Below are 22,179 nucleotides of genomic sequence, written 5' to 3'. Positions count from 1 at the left end.
AATATTTAAATAGACTAGTTTGCAACATCAGGTTGGTGATCAGCTGTTGATTAGTTACCTAAATGGTTCTGCAGCAACTATTATACTACCAACCATTTAAAGTTGTCAGGAAAAAGAAAAAAGAAAAAGAAAGAAGAAACCAGCAAGGTGGGAAACCAGAGGGTAATGGGGAGTTTGTGCAGTTCTAAAATTGGATCTGCAATGGAGATTCTTCATTCAGTTTGTAAATTAAAGAATCCAAGTTCCACGGTTAGTTGTGAGGGATGCAAAGATGTAGCTCTCTCTAGAAAGCACTTATGACCATATCTCGGAGCAAGGGTACTCTAATGGCCATGTTAAAACAAATACATCTTTCAACTCTACAATGCAATCTGAAAATGATTTGCTCATTGATACCCTACTTCTGCATGTTAGGATGGCACTCACTGTGTTTGTATTCTCTCATATAGTTATTAAAAATAATAATAATAAGCAAACACTCACAGTCAGAATTGCTTTTCCAGTGTTGTCAAGCTTCAGTCCTGGACCTTTCATATCAGTTTCAAGGAAAAAATGTTTTCATTTTACCGCTTCGGTCATTGCAATGTCTCTTAGTTCCTGCATGTTTTCCATGGTAATGTTGTCATTGTATTTCAACTTTGCCATCTAATGGCAACAGGAATAAAAGTTGAATGCCTATAGAGTAACTATTCAAATGGACTTTGCAGATTGTGAGCTGAGTTGAGATTTACTTACTAGAGCCTTTTTCCAAGTATCTTCTGCCAACTTCATCAAGACAAAATAAAGGAAATCAAGATAAATGACAAATCAATCGAAACTAACACTGGAAGAAGATGGCACAACACCAACCTTATTTTTCTCTGGTAGGTATGAGACAGTTAAACTCGACAGTCTTTCTTTTCTCTGGTAGGTATGAGACAGTTAAGAATATATGAACAGTAGATGCTTTGTGATCAATTAACTCAAGTCTGAGACTTATGTTACATAATCACAACAGTATTGCTGCTAGGCCCACTACACCTAGTAGACATCTGAATTCTGCACACAAATCTACTAAATTTAGCCAGTGAAGAAGCTACTTGTAGCCTACCCTGTGAATTATTGCCAATTTATCCAACTGGTTTGACACTCCATGTTCTAGGAGTTCCATTTGCCAGCAGCTGTTAAAAAGAGGAGTTCAATCTCGACAAAGATGGAAGAAGCAAAGACTACCTTCTCTGAAATTGCTCTTGAACCTTCAAGGCACATGACGTAAATACCTCACCCTACCCGCTCGGTTGTCATCCTCCTAATGGCCTTCACACTCCAGTTATCTGTTTCTTTAAGATAATCAGCAAACAACATACTTAGAGAACCTGCTAAAACTATATAGATTACAAGAAGATAAACAAAGGAATAAAAAACTGTGACCCATTAAATGGTCCAAATGCCAAATGTTCTGAGTTTTGCCCATTGAATATTCTGTACAGTGTGTCATTTCGCTACAATGGACCACACTTCAAAAACACACAAATCAAATATTCTAATCATCCAACAAATAGCCTATAAAATGTGTCATTCTAAAAGTGTTGTTCGACTTCTCTTTCAGTTGACACAATCATACAACCTCAATATTGTGACATTTTTAAAAGATAAACCAAAAATCATTAAGAAAAACCAGGACAAAAAGAAAAGAAAAGAAAGAATGCTGCAGGGCAATTCTCAAGAAAAAGGAAAAACACTGCCACTAACCAAAGAGAAAAACAATCCAATGATCATGAATCCCCTTGAAACTACCGAGATACAAACAAAATAAATATATGCAATAATATAAGAAAAGATGGTAATTCTGATGAAGAAAGAAGTCATATTCACTGAAGCTCCAATTAGAAAAATATGTAACAGCTACCTTTGGTTATGATCATGCAAATGGTCTGATTTTGGGGTATGCCCCATTCACGGTAGGTCCCAACAGACAGAGTAGCAATCCCATATGTGTTGCACATGTATGGAATCTATGGATACGTATGCTTGATAAGTCATCAAATATAGGTGATAAAACCATAGGTTTCCCATGTTTTCATACCAGTGTTTGGACAAGTTACCAGCAAAAGTACCTTTTTAGTAGCCACTGCAACTGATATATCGACAGAATCGCACAAGGTGGCCTCTCCTTTCTCATCATTCCAGTAAGCTGTGAATGTAGCAAAACAATAAGACTTTAGTGCCTAGTCCAGGCTGCAAAAGCAAGATGAAATAAATAACCACAAGATCAATTCAGACAACCAACAGAAGTGCTCAATATTCATGACTGATGCGAAACGTGTATGATGGGGATTGTTTGTAGTCATACAAGCTTCCTTGGCTTTCCCATTTGACAAAAGTAATAGTTATGAATCGACAAACATAGACCTGCAAAAGTGAATCGGGCAGACTGCTGGCAAATATGTAATTACTCCTCCCCAGCTATTTTAAATGGCAAATGCAGCAGAGCGTAGAACAGTTTGTCAAGGTCTAGTTGAAAATCCAAGGGTACTCCTGGAAGTTATTTGATACTCTGCCTGTAATGAAGCTTGATAAGCATGCACTTATAAATTATACGTTAAAAACAGAATACATTGTGGCGCAGCCAGTTGCTAGTTCAAAGTCCTGAGATCAGATTGTCTATGTAATCCTAGCCTCTGATCAGTGGTATCTTTTATTTCAACCATCCAATGAATGTCCACCAATCGGAATGCGTGCTCATCAATTAAACGTGGAATCATAATTTCGGCCATTTTATTTGACTTGCTTGCATGCCATGTATGCAGTTTCTTATCAATTTTCTAAGTGCCTGCATATCATCCATCACACCATGCCGGAGCATTAAAGTTTCTCTTATGAACAAAATAATCATTTAAAACCCCACTAATCAAGCTTTTAAGAATCGGACTGGTCTTGGTCGACTGATCTATGTCGGCAAAAACTAGGTCAGGTTGTTCTAGATTGCGAGCCAGAATTGAAAATTGAGGATGAGTCGCTGAATTTGGCTCGACACCACGAGCTAGAATTGTAATCTAGGGTGACTTGGCCCCAAAACATAAAATAGGATCCATTTTCAAGCATTTCCCAGAAGCCAAACATGTGCAGCAGCCCTTGCTAATGGATTCCATTTCAATTAGGGTTACTTTCTAGGAGCCAAATCAACCCAACAAAAGATAAGAAATCAGTAACTGATGTGTGAAATAAATGAGCTGGAAAAAAAAAAAAAAAAAAGACAAAGAAGAAGACAGAAAATCGACAATGCAAATTTCTAAAAATGGATTTGACAACGCAAATCCCTAATTAGGGATTTGTAGTCAACAAAGCATACCTGAGATGGATGAGAATCCGAGATCCACGAGCAGTAGAAGACCAAACTGCAGCAGAGGGCCGAGGAGATAGGGAGAGAGAGAGAGAGAGGAATAGGGTTTTGAGAGAGAGATAGATAAGGAGAATGAGAGTGAGAGGAGAGCGAGAGGGAGAGGCAGAGGGAGAGGCAGAGGGAGAGCGTGCGAAGGGGAGAGGGAGAGGCAGAGAGAGGGAGGGAGAGGGAGAGGGAGAGCATGCGAGAGGGAGAGAGACGGAGAGAGAGGGAGAGAGAGCGCGCGAGAGGGAGAGGGAGAGGCAGAGAGAGGGAGGGAGAGCACGAGAGGGAGAGCGAGAGGGAGAGGCAGAGAGAGATTCGGCGCTCAAATAGCAAGTAGGGCCGGCTTTTTTTTTTTTTTTTTTTTTATAGGGCGTCCCTTTGCCCGCAGCCGATAAAACTAGCTGCGGGTAAAGGGTTGGGCCATCGGTCGGCTTAGGCCTGTTTTCTTGTAGTGAGAGGAAAAGAAGAAAGAGAGTGTTTCTGTTGTAATAACTCAGGATCCAATGTTAGTCACCACACACCGTGACGCGTATGGTGAGATTTTCTTATGATTTGAACCGTCAATTTTCCCACTATTAGTCTAGATTACTGGGTGCATCTATCATGACATTTATACTCGAGAAGGACGCGGATTAGCTACCGACAGGTTGAGCAGCAAGCCACTGAAGTTACGTCACTAAGTTATGTAGGTCCCACCATGATGCATGTGTTGTATCCACACTGTCTATCCATTTAGAAAGATTATTTTAGAGCATTATCCAAAGAATTAGGCAGATCCAAAGCTTTAGTGGACCCCACCACAAAACAGTGGAGAGACTAACGTCCACCGTTGAAACCTTCCTAAGGTCTAACGTTATGTTTATTTGAGATCCAACATGTTCATAAGTTAACACATACGTTAAATAAGGGAAAACACAAATATCAGCTTGATCTAAAACTTTTGTGGCACTTATAAGTTTTTAATGGTTAGTGTCACTCTCTCTCCACTGTTTTCTGTGGTGAGGTTCATTGGAGATTTGGATCTGACTCATTTTTTGTCTCATGCACTAAAATGGTCTCTCCAAATGGATGGACGGTGTGGATACAAAACATACATCATGGTGGGATAACTTGTCAGTAGCTAATCCGGTCTCTCCAAATGGATGGACGGTGTGGATACAAAACACACACCATGGTGGGACAACTTGTCAGTAGCTAATCCGCGTCCGGTCGAGAATCATCTCCCAGGACTCGGATTAGCTACTCACATGGCCACACAGCGAATCTCCCTACTGAAGTGACGTCACCAAGTTCGGTGGGTCTCACCACGATGTATGTGGTACATCCACACTGTCCATACATTTAGAGAGATCATTTTAAGGCATGAGCCAAAGAATTAGGTATAGACAAGTGGACCCCACCAGAGAAAACAATTGGGGACTGAACGCATACCATTAAAAAATTCATCCGGGCTACAGAAGTTTCCGATGAATCTGGTATTTGTATTTTCCCTTCATCCATGTCTTTGTTAACTCATGGACAGGTTAGATCTCATATAGATAGCATGGTGGGCCTAGTAAGGTTTCAACGGTTTTTGTCACAGTCCCCACCGTTTTCTGTGATGAGGTCCACTTGAGCCTTGAATCTTCCTCATTCTTTGGCTTATGCTCTAAAATGCTCTCTAGATAGATGAATGTGATGGATGCAACACATACATCCGGGTGGGATCCTTTCTCGTGGAACCCTCCCCAGAGCCTTCTCGTCCACTCTGATTTGCCTCACCCCTAAGTCCACCTCTTCGATTAAATTATCTGACTTCAGGCCCATCAGTCTATGTAATTGTATTTACAAGATTGTTGCCAAAATTATTGCTAACAGGCTAGGGAGCCTTCTGCCTAAAATCATATCCACTGAACAATGGGCTTTTGTGAACGGCATATCCATCATAGAGAACTGTGCGCTAGCTTAGGAAACCTTTATGGATGTCAACAGAAAAAATAGAGATTGTACCGTCATGCTTAAACTGGATATGGAGAAAGCCAATGACAGACTTAATTGAGACTTCATGTCGAAGGTGTTCACTAGATTTGGGTTCGACAAGAAATGAATCACCATGCTAGATAGATGTTGGTTCAATTGTTAGCTTTCGGTTCTCATCAACGCGAAGCTTGCAGGTTCTTCAAATCATCTTGTGGCCGAGCATCTTCATTTTGGCAATGGAAGTCCTCAGCAGAGGCTTCGGCCACCTTATTGGGAGTGGCCATTGCCAGCCCTTCAAGACCGGCAAGATTTGTCCGATGATCTCCCATCTTTTCTTCATCAATGAGACTATTCTGTTCGCTAACGGCTACAACACCTCCCTCAAGAAAATAGCCAACTTCCTCAAGAATTATGAGCTGGCTTCTGGTGGTTAACATATCAACTCCCAGAAGAGCTTCTTCATCATGACAACAAATCAAACGGAGGCATGGCTAAGATGAACTAGCTTTATTTTGGGCTTCAACTGTGACTCCTCTCCTTTCAGATACCTAGGCCTCCCCATCTTCCAAGGCAGACCACGTAGATTATATTTTCTGCCACTGTTGGATAGAACAAACAACAAAATAGCTAATTGGAAAGGTAGAATTCTAACACAGGGTGGCAGACTCTCGCTAATTAACCATGTTCTGTCCAGCGTGCTCATCCACATGTTAGTTGCCACGGAAGTCTCGGCAAGCATCATGAAGGACCTCCAAAGAGCCTTTGCTGATTTTCTATGGGGCTGGGAGGGGACCAAGAAGAAGTGTTATTGGCGCAGTTGGCAAGCGATTGCGCTCCCTAATGTAGAAGGTGGGCTGGGCCTAAGAATAACTAAATCATGAAGGCATTCTGCCTCTAAATAGCCTGGTCGATTCATCATAAGGGAGTAAATAGCTGTTGGAATCAATTCATCCGAGCCAAGTACACATCTGATATCATAGGGTTAGGCGGTGGCTCTACGTCAACCTTGGCCTTCCCACTCTGGAAACAAATTTGTAAGATGACCCCATTGCTGACTCCCCACTCGCGTTGGATGATTAGAAAGGGCAAATGCAGTTTCTGGAGGGCCAATTGGACATGGCTGGGTCCCCTCCTCGATTCGTCACTCTGCCCCATCCCAATGCGCACCTGCAAGAGGCCTGCGTTAATGACGCAGGGAAGGACGTGATTAGGTCAATCACCATCTTCCACAAGGATAACTATTCTGAATCCATGGAGCTTCTCTAGACTCCTCGTGGATCTTCTCCGGACTCCTTAAAGAGACTTCTCAAATCCACGAGGAAAAGAAGTAGAAATAAATTTTAAAATATGAAAGAAACTTGTTGATTATTGATAAATGAGTCTACAACCCTTTAAATTGGAATACCAAGACTTGGAAGAAGTATAGGAATTAAACTATATCTAAAACTCCATAAAATTCATAACTTACTATAAATAGTAAATTTACTTTTTATAATAAGTGTCCCGTATGACTTAACCACGTTATTCTCCTAATTATTCTAAGCACTTTTCATGTTGGACACAACTCCTAAAGCCCAACGGATGAAGCATTATAATCAAACTAAAACTTATTAAAAATAATAAAAACTGAAATAAACATGAAATTCGACCATCGATCTGATGGAATCTCGTAAATTCGGCATGGGCAACCCGGCATAGGTTGGCTAAAGTAGATCGTCTTACCCCAAAATCATATATGGTATATCGAGTAACTCATTTCAATTTGTGAGATATGCCTGTTTTAAGGTTCTGACTGTAACACTCCGAACTTTTCAATATCCGAGTATCGAAAGTTTTCGAGTGTCACCATAAAATTTAACCCATTATGTACATGTGTATGATACCAATCTACGTAACCTAACCTTACATCTATTTCCTAATGTGAATCTAACCATTGAGAATAGTCTCCCTTCATAGATCAAGCCATTCGACTGTTGATTTTAAGACAAGACCTTCCGTTATGTGATTTGACATATGTACCTTTCCTTAAATGAATTGGCGAATAAATTTTTATCCGTAATGATTGAGGCATAAGTTCTTTTGTAAGAATTGCATATAGCAACGTAAAACCATTAGATTTCACAAAACTTTTAGATCAGCAATAATTATGAAAATGCCATTAACCTATACCCATGAATTCCAAATCACATTGTTTTCTTGATCCGTTTCATATGAAATTTTATAACAGGCCTAATTATCATAAGTTAACCATACACATCGAATTTCAGCTCTTAGATCATTGTAGAAGTGGCCCAATTAACAAATCAACCCTTAATCATTGATTTTGGTGTCCATTGAGTGAGGAAAGCTCATAGGTATTGGTAGTAAGATGTTTTCCTCCATATGAATGACTTGGATTGGTCATTATATGGACCAAGTGTAAAATATAAAGACCCCACTTTGGTAGGCTTTTACATAGCCGCCAAGTTAATTATCCTTTTAAGACTTACATACCTAGATCTTCAGATCTAACCACTTCCTACCATCCATCGCAACTCAAACTTGGACTCACATGACTACGATATTATACAAAAATTGGACCCCGATCTATGATCCTACGTTGTTGAACGCTGAAGCCAATTCATTCTTTTTTACGCAAAAAGTGATATTTTAGATTTAGGCTTTTCCCACCATCCATCAACCGCCAAATTTCATCCAATTATTTGCATATCCTGACTACACATTTCTCCCAAAGTTGGGCCTTGATCATTAAATATGGACCATTAATTAAGATCAAGTTTGTGTTGGCGTCTGATAGGAGAACTTTCAAGATAAAACTCTGATCACCTTTACATTTACAACTATGCCCTAACGAGAGATGACATAAATAATGGACAAAGTAGATGTAACACCTTGAAAATCGAGGGTCGAGCAAAAGCTCTACTCCCGAGTTCCAACGCATCACTTATGCAACATAGATAATGATATTTGAATGTTGTCCATATTAGTGCATTAAACATGAATGAGATTATACTAAAATAACATATCATACTCCAGAGATAATTAAGTTAAGCAAGCGGAAGACTGAGATAAGTATATAATGTATAAGAGCGTTTCTCAATCCCCAGAGTATGAGTATGTTATCAGGCTAAATATATACATGTGTTGATCTACAATATACAAAATACGAAAAAAATGTAAATGTCCAACTAATTCTCGAATCAGAACAAGGTCTATATAGACCCGTCTGAGAGTTGAACATTGGAGAATCCTTTCTCCCCGCCTACGAAGTCCAACTCCACTGTATAGGCTTCGCCATCACCTGCATCTAATCCAGATCTGGGTGGTGTTTTAAAACACCGTCCTAGGTGCGAATAAGTAGCTAATTCAGTGGAACTATAAAGCAAAGGTTAAGATGTTATCAATTCAGTTAAGCAGTAATGATAAAGCAATACAACAAGCATTCCTAGGTACTCTGATTAATGAAAGGATGATATGTGTTAATGATGTATGCCTTTGCCTACACTCCCTCTGTGACATCATCTCACGATCACGGCATGCATCCCTTCCACTGTGCTCAACCCCTACACGAAAGGCACATGCAATGCGGTGCATGTACGTGATTAGCCAAGTTCTTAATTAGATTTACTCATACAGTAGGTTTGGGAAGCTAAGGTGCCTCCCTTTATATCATTTACCTAAACAATGATCCATCTAGGGTCGTCAATCCTAGTTAATCACATACGATAGGCAAGTTCACGAGTTTACATTGTAGGTTACTACGGGAGGCTCGTCACCTCAACATAGGCTTAATTTACACTCAAGGTCACACCACCAACGCCCTACCAACTGACAGTCTATTTTCGAAGGCTTGTCACCAATCTGACTGGGGATTACAGCCAGGCTGCATTAGGGTAGGCCTATTTTATACTCGAGGTAACTACGAAAAAGCTAGTCACCTTAACGTAGTTCTAGGGTATAATCGAGGTCACTACGAGAGACTCGTCACCTTATCGTAGGCCAACAGCTCGAATACAGTGTCTCATAACACCGTATTCGGCTCACGAGTCTGGTTTGCTCAATGGATACTACGGGGAGGCTCGTCACCCCAGCATAGGCTGACAACTCGACCACAGTGTCCCATACCACAATGCCCGGCTCATGAGTCATAGCGGATCATGGTACCAAGGTTAAACGAGCTTTTCACTGGTAAGTTGGTACCTGAGATTCAAGCAATAGCGTCCATACATGGTGAACATACATTAGGCTAACCGGTTACTTGACAAGCTTCGACTGGTATGAGTGTACGTCGAATTGATCGACATGGAGTGCATAAGCATTCCGCATGGCCTAACCACTGTTGACAAGCAACGTACAACTCGGATTCATCGAACGTGTCTTATGTGGCGTAACGACCTCAGCCACTAATTCGGGAATCATTACCGATTGCCTGGACTACATCGTAGCCCCAATCACACTCCAAACAATAGCATTCACATGTGATAGTCAAAGACAGCATGTGACAACCAATATAAATACAAATCTCATGTAAGCATTTTAACAAACAAATAGTACACATGTTATTATACATAGGCATTTCATCCATAAATTACATAGTAGTAAGATAGGTTACATAAAAGAAACTGTAACTATAGATATGGGAATCGAGAATCCTATCTCAACACCCTCATTAAATACATTTCAACAAGAATTTTCTCATTCAGGCATTTTATCAAACACTTAAACTACACATATCAACATACATGTAATATAGTAGTTACAACAGGTATTATACCAAATCCTTTCACAAGGGAGTTGCCACATATACAACAATCATGTATCCTCAAATAACAATCATGGCAAGCACAAATCATAATTTCATATTCATACAAACATTTAAACAAACACATGGAATGCAATATTTTCAACATAGGTCATATATATATGTAATACGCAGAAACATTGTATCTAAGCATATGTGATAGCAATCAAGTCAGTCATAAATCATTAACTGACATTGAAAGCCATGAAAACTATAGCCTAAACATTTATAGGCCGCACCTTTCGCCGGTAAACCCGTACCAAGCTCAGTTTGAACACTACGTCTTTGTCTACAGCACAACAGCTACCTAAATCACGAAATAGGTTAGATATTTCGTCGATTCATCTACTTTGATACCTAAAATAGATTAGGGTTAGGATTTCTTACCCATAAATGGATTCGGATTCATTGATGTAGCGACACGAGAGAGACGATTCAGCACGTAGAGCGGTGGGATCGAATCCTAGCAACTATCTCCCACTTTCTCTCTCTTCTCCTCACTCTTTCCTTCTATTTTTACTCTCTTCTCTCTACTAGGGTTTGAAATTCGTATAGAATGAGAGAGGGGTGGGTTAAGGCCCTTATATAGGCCCAGACCTGGTGTAAATGGCCCCAGGGTCATGGTATACTTAGGTTATAGCCAAAGAGGGGTTGTTTCAGTCTAATGGAGCACATCTAGAGGCCCATTTCCTGCATACGGTCCGGGGAAAGTTTCCTGACATTGGATCTAGGCCAGGTTAAGATTTCGATCTGATCGATTTATGGATCAACCGTGGAGGACCTGTTTCAGTTCAACGGTCACTATTACTCGATCAGGGCCACAAGTACACTAACATGTGTTGAAATTTTTTTCTAATTCGAGGGTATAGTTGGGTTAGAATCTGACGATCTGAAATCTTAAATTTAGACTGCAAGCGAACGACTCAAATCACTTAAGTTTAAGTTCATTTCCTAAAGATATTCACATTTCTTACACACTTCGCTCCGGACTCAAGTTGTGTGTTTCTGGATACTTTTAGGCTTGATTCCCGCAATAGTTGTCAAGCCCAATAAGGCGATCATAAGCCTATAGTTTCGCGATCGTCGGACTTTTGACGCGCGGTCCAGGTCCAATATGGAGTTCCAATGTGCTCCCGTGAGCAACTGGGTTTTGAGATTGCCTCTACATTTTTAATTAATATTGGGTTAGTGATTTTAATGGTTTTGGGTCTTGTAGCTTATATAGAAAGTGGTTCAAGCAAAATCTATTGATTGTTTAGTTTAGTACTTAATTAAATTCTGCCCTAATTACGACAGAATAAGATCCTAGGGTAGTTCTATGCCCATTTTTGGCACTTTTAGTTAGTATATTATTTTAATTATTTTTTTAGTAGTTCGTCATTAAGTCTACTTCATTTCTACCAAATTTCATTAGATTTTATGTTGTAGAAAAATTCTAAAAATTCTAGAAGCAATAGCTATTCAAACTAATAATTTTTGAATAGTTGTCACAACAACCTATATTTAACTATATTAAATTTATTATATTTTTTACTTATTTTTATATGAAACTAGACTTATTAAGATTCAATCTGACTTTTGAATCACCTAAATCGAAGTTATATCGAGGGAGATATGACTTTTCGAAGTCAAATGAAAAACTGTAGAAAACGAGGCAAAAAACGGGCCGCCCGGCCTACTAGATAGCGAGGCCTTGCCGTTGCAGTGATGCCATCGCCGCTCGCTGTACTGTCTGGTGGTGGTTTCGCCACTCAATATTTGAAACGGGTGTATCTTTAAATCCGGAATAAGTTACGTGACGTGCAATATATGATTTTGGGGTAGGAGAAGTTGCTCTATCCAAATAACCTATTTATTTTATAATATTCCAAAAGGTTAATGGTCAAAAATCTATTTTATTTATTTATTTACTATTTATAATAAATTTTATTTTAAGTATTGTTCTTCATCACTTAAACTTTAGTATTCGTATCTAATATGAAAGTACTTAGAAAAATTGAAGAATAAGGTGGTAAAAGGTGAGATTTTGAAGGAAATGAGTTAAAATGGGATTTTAAACTTTGGAATTGAGTTCTGAGAAGCTAATAGGTGTTATGATCAACCCTATGCATAAGAACATCCATCACCAAGTTGGGAAAAATTTGGGACTTTATAGTAGATGTCTTAAAATATACCTGTGGGCCTCACGTCCAGGTGCGTGTACACGAGGTACATGTACACCCTAATGTACTGGATCATCAAACACGGTCAAATACGGTTTGAACCGTGAAATCTCAAAAAATGAAGGGAATCCTACCATGCATAACGCAAATGGGCAGCGTCCGTTGAGAGCCCTGGTGGTCCACCATCATGATCATTCACGATGATCTGAACCGTTCATCATATCCGTGGGGTGAATTCGACCAAACCTTAGTCCTTTTGCTCCCAAGAAACCAGACATATCCTTGTCCAAATTTCTTTCGCAAACAATGTCAAAGGAAACCAATGCGGTTTTAAATTCTCTACGTAAGGAAATCCAAAGGAGAACACCTAGACCGATCAAAACCTTCCTCTCCACAGAGATGGAGATTCCAACCACTCCCACGTCGGCATGAGAGGACGGAAAAAGAGAGAGACTGGCATTACACCGTCTTTCATGGAGAAGGACCACAACGTGCGAGAGGTGTTGTCACATAAAATATGTTGCGAAAGCATCAGGACCCCAAATCTATGGGCTAGGAAGCATCGGATGATCACCTCAGACCGCCCGGGATAGCCAGTTCAGCATAAGATGGCCAAGGGACGAATCCACCATTAAAGTAGGGCCAGCACCTTTCCATCAATCAACTGGGCATTCTTATACCCAATAATGTGATCGCGACCTTCCATCTGTGGGCCCCTTCGAAACCGACAAAACTCCCTGAAAAAGAGGAGGAAACATCCCATTCAAATAACGAAACCAACCCCCCAAATCACGGCACTGCTCAGCCTTATTCCCACCTTGCGCATGCCTCTAACCTTATACAAGAAAGTTCCAGAGACCCCCAATCTGTATAAACACTCCCCATGCAAAGTTGGAGGACATACTAACAAGAAAGAGAGAAGGACAAGAAAACGAGAGAGAGAGAGAGAGAGAGAGAGAGAGAGAGAATTTAGGACATTCAACCAACTAAACTCAATTGGTTCGACAAGCTGATTAATCCAGTGCAAGTTTTCTACCTAACTTCTTAAGGAAAAGAAGAAGAAGAAAGCAATGGTTGGTTGGTCATGAATACAATTCGCCAACACTAGGTCACCAGGTTGGAATCGTAACATCGAGCAAGGACAGACGTCTACATCTAAACATATAATTTTGGTACTGAGCGATCAAAATGAACAAAAGGTGAGGGTTTTTCCTTTAAGCTTACCTTAATTTAAGTTGGTATAGTTTAATTGCCTTTCTTACATGTTTTTACATTACTATAATTCTCTCCCTGCAATTATATAATTTACCACAATTGATAATTTTCCTTTGGGAATTATGGTACGACTTTAATTATGCGTGATCTTTATGAATTTATGTGGGGAGATGGATATAAGCATTGCCTTTACCTTTATAAATTTTGCTGAGTTATCCCTTACTACTCTTCTCTTTATTGGGTTGGCCATTGCCACTTCCCCCTTTGTTGAGTTGGCCGTTGCCACTCTCCTCTTTGTTAAGTTAGTCATTGATACTCTCTTCTTTATTAAGTTGATCATTGCCACTCTCCTCTTCTTGAGTTAGCCATTGCTACTCTCCTCCTTATTTTATTAGTCTTGTGTTATATATCTTTGAGGCTTGGGCATGGGTCTTGATATTCTAAAACCTCCATGATTCAGTTTACATTCTCTTTGATGCAAGTGATGTGTTGAAGGTATTACAACTAGTGATTCAATTATTATATCATGGACATAATGCGCTCTTCATAGAAACCCTCTTGGTCGACGCGTAATTCCATGAGTTTTTGGGTAGTGGTGCATAAATCAATGTAAGTAATTCGCAATGAGTGTTACATCACTTCTAGGATTGGATGTCACAAATAGTTGCTCCATGAACAAATCATGTCACATAATTCATCTGACTCATGTGTTGTACCGCCTCTAAGTGTTCACATAAATCCACAATAGTGTTAGACATGCCGGCGAATATCCGTAGTTATAGGATGCAGGTCGAGTCGGGCTTTTTCTCCACATTGCGATTATCACTATGTATGATGAGCCGCACATAGTTTGCTAGGGATACATCTCATGTAGGTTGTTTGTGCATACCGATACCTCTCATAGTAGTGGAGTACGTGACGTATCAAAACCCTTACATTACTTTTATGAATATCTTGAATTATTGTTAATCTTAAAGAATAACGATCACTATGAGTAGGGCATTAACCCTCTCTAACGGTACAGATGATGCAGGTGATGCACAAATTGAAGATCTAGAGTACCATCTCCCTGTGGAAGATTATACTGAAAGAATAAAAAGTTAATTTTAGGATTTAGTTTTATATTTCCGCTGTGAACTCGATAATGTAATAAGCTTCCATTGAGTGTGCATTTGATTATTTGTTGAATTCTTTTACTCTAATGAAATAATCAATACTGTCGATTTTATTCTCGTGAATGTTACCTACGTGAATATATTTGGATATGATAAAAAAAAAATTTAAAAAATAAGGTGCAATATTTAAAGCATCCAATTTATACATTATTAACACCCAGTATTCTTAGGCACGAGTATAAACTCTGGCCATGAAAAATTCGGGATGTTACACTGACGGTCATGATGACTTCTGCCTCCTATAGGGCCTTCTCTTATCCATCTTGGACATGAAAGTGTCCGCGACCCGCTCTACATCAGTCCCTTCCAGTTCAAAAGAACTCGTCCTCAAGTTCTCATGGTACTTCGGTTCTTTATACTCGGTCAAGTGCGCCGTAACGATAATTGGATCAAAAGTTATGATTAATTTACGGTCCACTTCTTTTAGACCAACCATGCAAGAAATGTATCTGTCCCACGTCCTACATCAGACCCCTAAACTTGAAAAAAACTCATCCTCAAGTTACTCAAGGGACTCGGCTCATGATTTTGAGATAACTTTTGACACCATTTATTAGCCCTTTTCTTATACTTGGCATTAGGCTCTTGAGCTGACACAATACATGTACTCATGCTTTCCTTGACTTGACCAGTATCGATCAGTTCCTACACTTCTGTCTCCAAGATCTCACATTCTTTCTGATAATGTGGGCAATTAGGTAGACTTGCTCCTGAGACAGAATTAATGTGGTTTTGTATATCTCGTGTGAGAGGCAATTATTTGGTAGTTTATTAAGCAAAACCACCTTGAACTTCTACAACACTGGTACCAAATCCTCTAGGATGTTCACAGGTTTCGCATATTTTTTTATTTTCAACTAATGCATATATATCTCTCATTTCCTCAGATTGTTTAACAAATGCATGTTCAGTTACGAGAGACCGTCCCTCCACTTTACAAGTCTTTGGTTGGTTCTCCGTTCCTATAAGGGCCATATATTTGCCACTGAAGAATCATGTGGCCTGTTGCAACTCTGATTTGACGCAGTCATCCCTCGTCGACAAATAATGAGATTTCTCTGCATATCCCCTTACTGATTAGTTATCCTGCCAATAATTTTGGTTTTGTTGAAATAATACTTGATCGTAGTTGCTAGGGAGGAATTGCATTCATAATAACTTCTTCATCTGCAACCACGTGCGGATTAGTGCCTTCATCTGTCTCATTTGCTCAAGTTGAAGTTGTTTCCACCAAGATGAAGCTCTGCTCGTTAACTTGTAGGCAATGAGTTTAACTTTCTTTTCTTCCACAGTGTTCTTGTAGTCGAAGAAACGTTCGACTTTAAGCAACTAATCGAGGAAGTCCTTATAGTAGAGTTGGCCATTAAAACTAGGAAGATAGACTCTCATCTTGAATTCTTGATTCGTTTGATCTATCTGATCAATGCCTTGTCTAGGATGTTGTGGAATCATGTCACTAGATCCCACATTCTTATGAGTGATTCTTTGGTTCACTGCTAGCATTGTCTTACAATTATTTCGATTACGAATTCCAGCAATTGTTGGTGGTGGATCACCACCATGAACATGGAGCTGCCCTAAGGCCTTCATTATGCGATCTATCATGCGATCAATTGAAGCCTGCAACCCTTGCATGGCTTGCCGATTATCTTGTTGCGCTGCTTCGAAAGCTACTGTTGTTAAAGGTAAATTCCCTGGAGCACCATCCATGAGATTGTTGCCTAACTTATCGTTAGAAGCCATAGATTTGAGAAAAAGTCTCGCTCTGATACAAATTGACGCAGGGAAGGACGTGATGAGGGTGATCACCATCTTCCTCAAGGATAACTACTTCAAATCCACAAAGCTTCTTTAGACTCCTCACATAAACTTCTCGAATCCATAAGGAAAAGAAATAGAAATAATTTTAAAATATATTAAAGAAACTTGTTAATTATTGATAAACGAGTCTACAACCCTTTAAATAGGAATACCAAGACTTGGAAGAAGTATAACTAAAACTCCATAAAATTTGTAACTTACTATAAATAGTAAATTTACTTTTATAGTAAGTGTCTTGTATGGCTTAACCATGTTATTCTCCTAATTATTCTAAGAACTTTTCATGTTGGACACAACTCCTAAAGCCCAACAAATGAAGAGTTATAATTAAACTAAAACTTATTAAAAATAGTAAAAACGGAAATAAATATGAAATTCGACTGTCTATCTGATGGAATCTCACAAATTTGGCATGGGGAACCAAGCATAGCCAGGTTAGATGGCTAAAGTAGCTCGTCCTACCCCAAAATCATATATGGTACATCGAGTAACTCAGTCCGGTTTGCGAGATATGCCTATTTTAAGGTTCTGAAGGTCTTGATGACTTCTACCTCCTATGGAGCCTTCTCTAATCCATCTTGGACATAAAAGTGTCAGCGACCCGCTCTACATTAGTTAAGGCCCTGATCGCGGTTAATGGCTAGAGATCACGCACTTCTCTGCTTCCCTTTCTACCCTAGTTTATCATTGACCACATTACTGAGGAGGGTATTTGTACATCCCTTTCGAACGATAAATGTAATTGGACGGCCTCGGCCTCAGGAGAAATTTCTGTCCACCTAGATGCCTAGCTCTTTAGAATTCAGGCCGAGAAGAAGGTCTAGTCGAAATGGGTTTGACACTCTAAGCTCCCTCCTAAACTTTCCATCTTAGTTTAGAAAATTATCCACAAGGCCATCCGGTGGACGATAGAATCCAAAGCAAAGGGATCTCATTCACATCCAGACGCAACTACTGCCCCTCTTTGTCCTCACCCCAGGTCAAATCCATTGACTATATTTTCCTCTTGGGATCCAAGGCTTTGGAGGTTTGGGCCCACAATGGTAGGATCCTTGACATGGACAGACCTTCCCTATCCTCTGCAGTTGGCATGGCTTCCTTCTAGTGGGCCATCATCTCCTTGACCCCTAAGAGATGGCCCCTTATTGGCCTCATTCCCTCCTTCATATTCTGAGAACTTCGGAGGGCTAGGAACACGGCTCGCTTCGAGGGTTCCGATTCTCCAGTCACTGTGATTATTTCCAACATCCAACATTGGATCTGCCAATTGGGCATGCTTCTATTGTTGAGGGTCAAATATTACATATTAGACCCTAGTTATTACCTGATTTTACGAACATGATATTGTTTAACAACCCATTTTAATCGTGTTTGTAATGCAAGGTGTATTTAAAAGCTTAAGACTAAAAAATGGTACTAAAAGCATGAATTTAACACTCTGAAGTCACCAAGACAAGGGAAGGACCCTAGGGGGCCGAGATCGAAGAATTTGCATGATAAAGATCTGAGAAAATCACTTCACTCACGTTAAACGTGCCTGAAAATCATTCAGAATGCAAGATCACACGGTTCCTGCCATCTGTTTGGCTCAAAACTTTATATATGGCCTGAGGACCATAAATTAACCGTCCACATCAAATTTCAGCCATTGGATCCTTGTGTAAGTGGCCCAACGGACAGATCAGCCCATAAAACACTGATCTGGGGCCCACCTGATATCTGGATATGCTTCAAATTTTATCTCAACACCTTAATTGAGGTGGTAAGATGGATAGATGGAGTAGATTTCTCACGAACATCACAATGGACCCCACATGTACATTGCACGTACATAGGGTGCACAGCGTCCGCACCACACGGGACCATGCAGTCTGATCAAACGGGCTTTGACTCGTGCTTTCTTTAAAAAACTGAAAACGCATAGCAGACAGATGTCCGACAGTCGGTTTGTGATTATGGGCCCCACAAATCATCCCTTTGGCATCTTTGAACAGTCCAATGTGTCCAGAGGGGGGGTGTGACCGTCGCCTAGGTGGTTATTGGTCCCATGCAAACGTACACACATGGATCACCCAAAAAAGTAAGATTAACGGCGAGTTGGTTTGATACAGTAGACTACACCAAAACTTGATAAAAACTACTTCTTCCCGACTGGTTTTTCGTCAGGAATCCAATGAACGAGTCAGATTTCTCGAAAAACATCAATATGGGGCCCACCGAACACGCATAAGCAATGCACGTCCACAAGATCCGAGATTTTTAAGCAGTTCCACAATCAAGGGTGTGATAGGATGATAGATCCGGATCATCCAAACTCTGTCCAAGAAGGTCCTAACTCCATCCAAGAAGGCAGAATTGAAAATTTGGACGACCCTTCGTCTCAGATTTAGATCAAACACAATGAGGTTTTGCATTTCTCTTCTGGTGCACACAAGAAGTTACATTAAAGAGCTGGTTGCGTAAACTCTTTGCGTAAAAACCCCTTACGCAGGGAGTGCATAAACTCCATGCTGACCGACTGTTTTCCCCATAAAAAGGTGAGAGGAAAAAGAGCAAAAATCATCTTGTGCACGTGGAGAAAGGGTGGAACCAACGCCTAGAGTTTTTTTTTTCTTCTTTATCTTCTTTCTTTCTGATTATATTTTTTTTCTTTTCTCTTAGCCTAAGCATGTCTGGCTAAGAGGTGAAGCTTGTAGTGTGATAGGAGACTTTTTATTTATGCCTTTTGTGTCATGAATTGATTTTGATTCTAGTTTGATTATATGGAATGCCTTTAGTTTTTAATGGTTTGTTGTGACTTAAATTACAATGGATCTGCGATATCTTCTGGTATTTTTCATGCATTTATGGAGGTTATGATCGTAGGGACCCTATTATTCACCATCGTCTTATGGGCACGGATGGATGATGGAATCCTTCCTTATGTTTATAACTCTCTCAGATTGGATGTGTATTGGTTAAATTCTGTTGCTTACTTTGTCCCCTTGGCATGGTTTTATGATGGAATTAGGTCTTATTCTTATACCTCTCAACTCTTGAAAGCTAGATCAAAGGAAGTTCATAGTTGATATTATATCTTCCATCTGGATGAAGATAGGACTCTGAGTCTAGATGTGTTCTTGAATAAAGCATAAGATCTCCCTGATCTATACAAGTGGATCCTCTGAAACCCTAGTTTCCCACCTTTGAATTTTATAAATTTAATGTAATGTCTCACTATTATTCTCTCAAAAAGCTCTAATTTAGATTACATCTTTGCTTAGTTCTAGTTCGAGTTATTTTCAGATTACGTAGAGGTGTCGTATCTTTCGCTAAAGAGTCAATCATGTTAATGTCGTGGAAATCGTCATTATCCTCTAAGTTTCTGCCGTTATTGAAAAAGATGTTTGACTCCAATGTCATATTCCCAAAGGACATAGTCATGACACCATTCCTGCAATTGATAATTGCATTTGAAGTGGCAAGGAATAGGCGACCAAGAATGACGAGAATCTGAGTGCTCATATTATTGATGAGTTCAGTGTCCAGGATGATAAAATCTACAGGGTAGTAAAATCTATCAACTTGGACCAACACATCCTCAATTATCCCTCTTGATACATGAACAGAGCGATCAGCAAGTTGTAGTGTGGTTAGGGTGGGTTTTAATTCACCAAAACCTAACTGTTTGTATACCGAGTAGGGAATCAGATTGACACTCGCTCTCAAGTCAAGAAGTGCATGATCAATTCGATGGTCCCCGATCACACATGATATGGTTGGGATACCAGGATCTTTGAATTTCTGTGGCACGTCTTGCTTTAGGATGGCACTCACTTTCTCGGTCAAGAAGATCTTCTTTTGAATACTCTACCGTCGTTTGGTCGTGCATAAGTCTTTCAGGAATTTGGCATATGAAGGTATTTGTTTTACGACATCAAGTAGAGGAATGTTGACTTTCACTTGTTTCAACACCTCTAGGATATCCTGAGAGTTAGAGAGAGGTTTTGGTGCAACCAACCGTTGGGGAAATGAAGCAACTGGATTTTCTAGAAGTTCCGGTTCTAATTTTTGTGGGGCCTCACTAGATCCATTATTGTTGTCCTCTTCTGATTCTTGAGGCTTTTCGGGCCTAACCGGAAGGGTTTTATCAATGATCTTCACACTCCTAAGAGTGGTGATGGATTTAGCGTGCCCCATTTGATTTGAAGAGCTGGGATCACTTATCTCGTGTTGCGGTTTAGGATTGGGGAGTGGTTGTGTAGGAAGCATCCCCTTTTCTATAACCGTCATATGTGAATCCATCTTTTGCATAAAGTCTCGCATTGCTTGGGTCAGCTCTTGCATGAAATTTTGAACCGGTTCTTCTTGAGCTTTTCCCTGATTTGGATTTTGATTGAAGAAACTTTTAGGGGTAGCAGTTTGTCCATTTCTCCAACTAAAGTTTGGATGATTTTTCCAACCAGGATTGTATGTATTAGAGGTTGGTCCATTGAAAGGTCTTTGATAATTATTTACGGCATTGGATTGTTCATTCAACACTTCTCGAAAGGCGGGTATTGTAAGACAATTTTCAGTTGTATGAATGTTGCAATCACAGATGCCGCAAACACTTTCATTAACCTTATCCTTCTTTCCTTCCATGGCTTCAACTTTCCTTATGAGCGTAGTCACTTTACACTTGAGATCATCTTTTTCTTTCAAGAGATACAATTCACCTTTCTCCTTTAATTGAGTCGGCCTAGATGTGGTGTTCGACTTTGGGTAATAGTCCCATGATTGTGTTTTTTCAGCAAGACTATCGAGGTAATCCCATACCTCGTCAACATTTTTATTAATGAATTCTCCATTACACATTATCTAGACCATTTGGCGCATGGAAGATGTCAGTCCATCATAGAAAAAATTTGTAATGCGCCACATTTCAAAGCCGTGTTATGGGCATGAACTGACCAAATCCTTGAATCTTTCCCAATATTGGTAAAATGTTTCATCCTCCTTTTGGGTGAAGTTCATGATTGCTTTTCTAAGGGTAATCGTTTTATGATGTGAAAAGAATTTCTTTATAAATTTTCTTTGCATATCATTCTATGTGCCAATGGATCTAGGACGTAGTGAATGTAATCACGTCTTAGCCTTCTCTTTTAAGGAAAAAGGAAAGAGTCTCAGCCTGACTGTGTCCTCAGACACATTTTGAAAATATAAAGTGGCTCTGATCTTATCAAACTCTTTCAAATGTAGATATGGTTCTTCAGATTCAAGCCCATGGAACTTAGGAAGGAGTTGGATAACCCCTGGCTTGATGTCCATATGTCCTGTATTTTCAGAAAAAATCATACATGAGGGCGTACTCACCCCCGCTGGTTGTAAATAATCTCGTAAAGTACGTAGCAGGGGTGCTTGATACACCTCATTCTCATCCTGAATGTCCTCCACCCTAGGTTGGGGCAGAAGAGGTTGGTTTTCAGCCATCACTTCAATTAACTCAGGGGATTTCGAGTGGTGTCTAGTCCTGCGATGGATAGTCAATCCCTCAACCAATCCTCCTTCAGTCAAGAGACTTCGAGTGTTATCACGGGCCTATTTGGGCATGAAACACTCGCAGCCCTCAATCAAATTCGAAACCTAATCCTGAGAAAGAAAAAGAAAATCTAGAAAAAGAGAGAGTTGGAAAGAAGTTACCAAATTGATAGCCCTAAG

General features: G+C 39.8%; 1 non-coding gene across 1 annotated transcript; it reads left to right on the top strand.

Moving 5' to 3' along the window:
• The first annotated feature begins 21,406 nt into the window (after window positions 1-21,406).
• On the top strand, window positions 21,407-21,513 carry LOC131222104 (small nucleolar RNA R71). The gene has a single exon (XR_009159811.1). It is a non-coding gene; the product is annotated as a small nucleolar RNA R71 (small nucleolar RNA).
• The last annotated feature ends 666 nt before the right edge of the window (window positions 21,514-22,179 follow it).

The sequence above is a fragment of the Magnolia sinica genome, chromosome 12 (assembly GCF_029962835.1).
Source record: "Magnolia sinica isolate HGM2019 chromosome 12, MsV1, whole genome shotgun sequence".
NCBI classification, from domain to species: Eukaryota; Viridiplantae; Streptophyta; class Magnoliopsida; order Magnoliales; family Magnoliaceae; genus Magnolia; species Magnolia sinica.
Note: the sequence above shows the minus strand (reverse complement) of the source record. Positions and strands in the feature narration are given on the sequence as shown.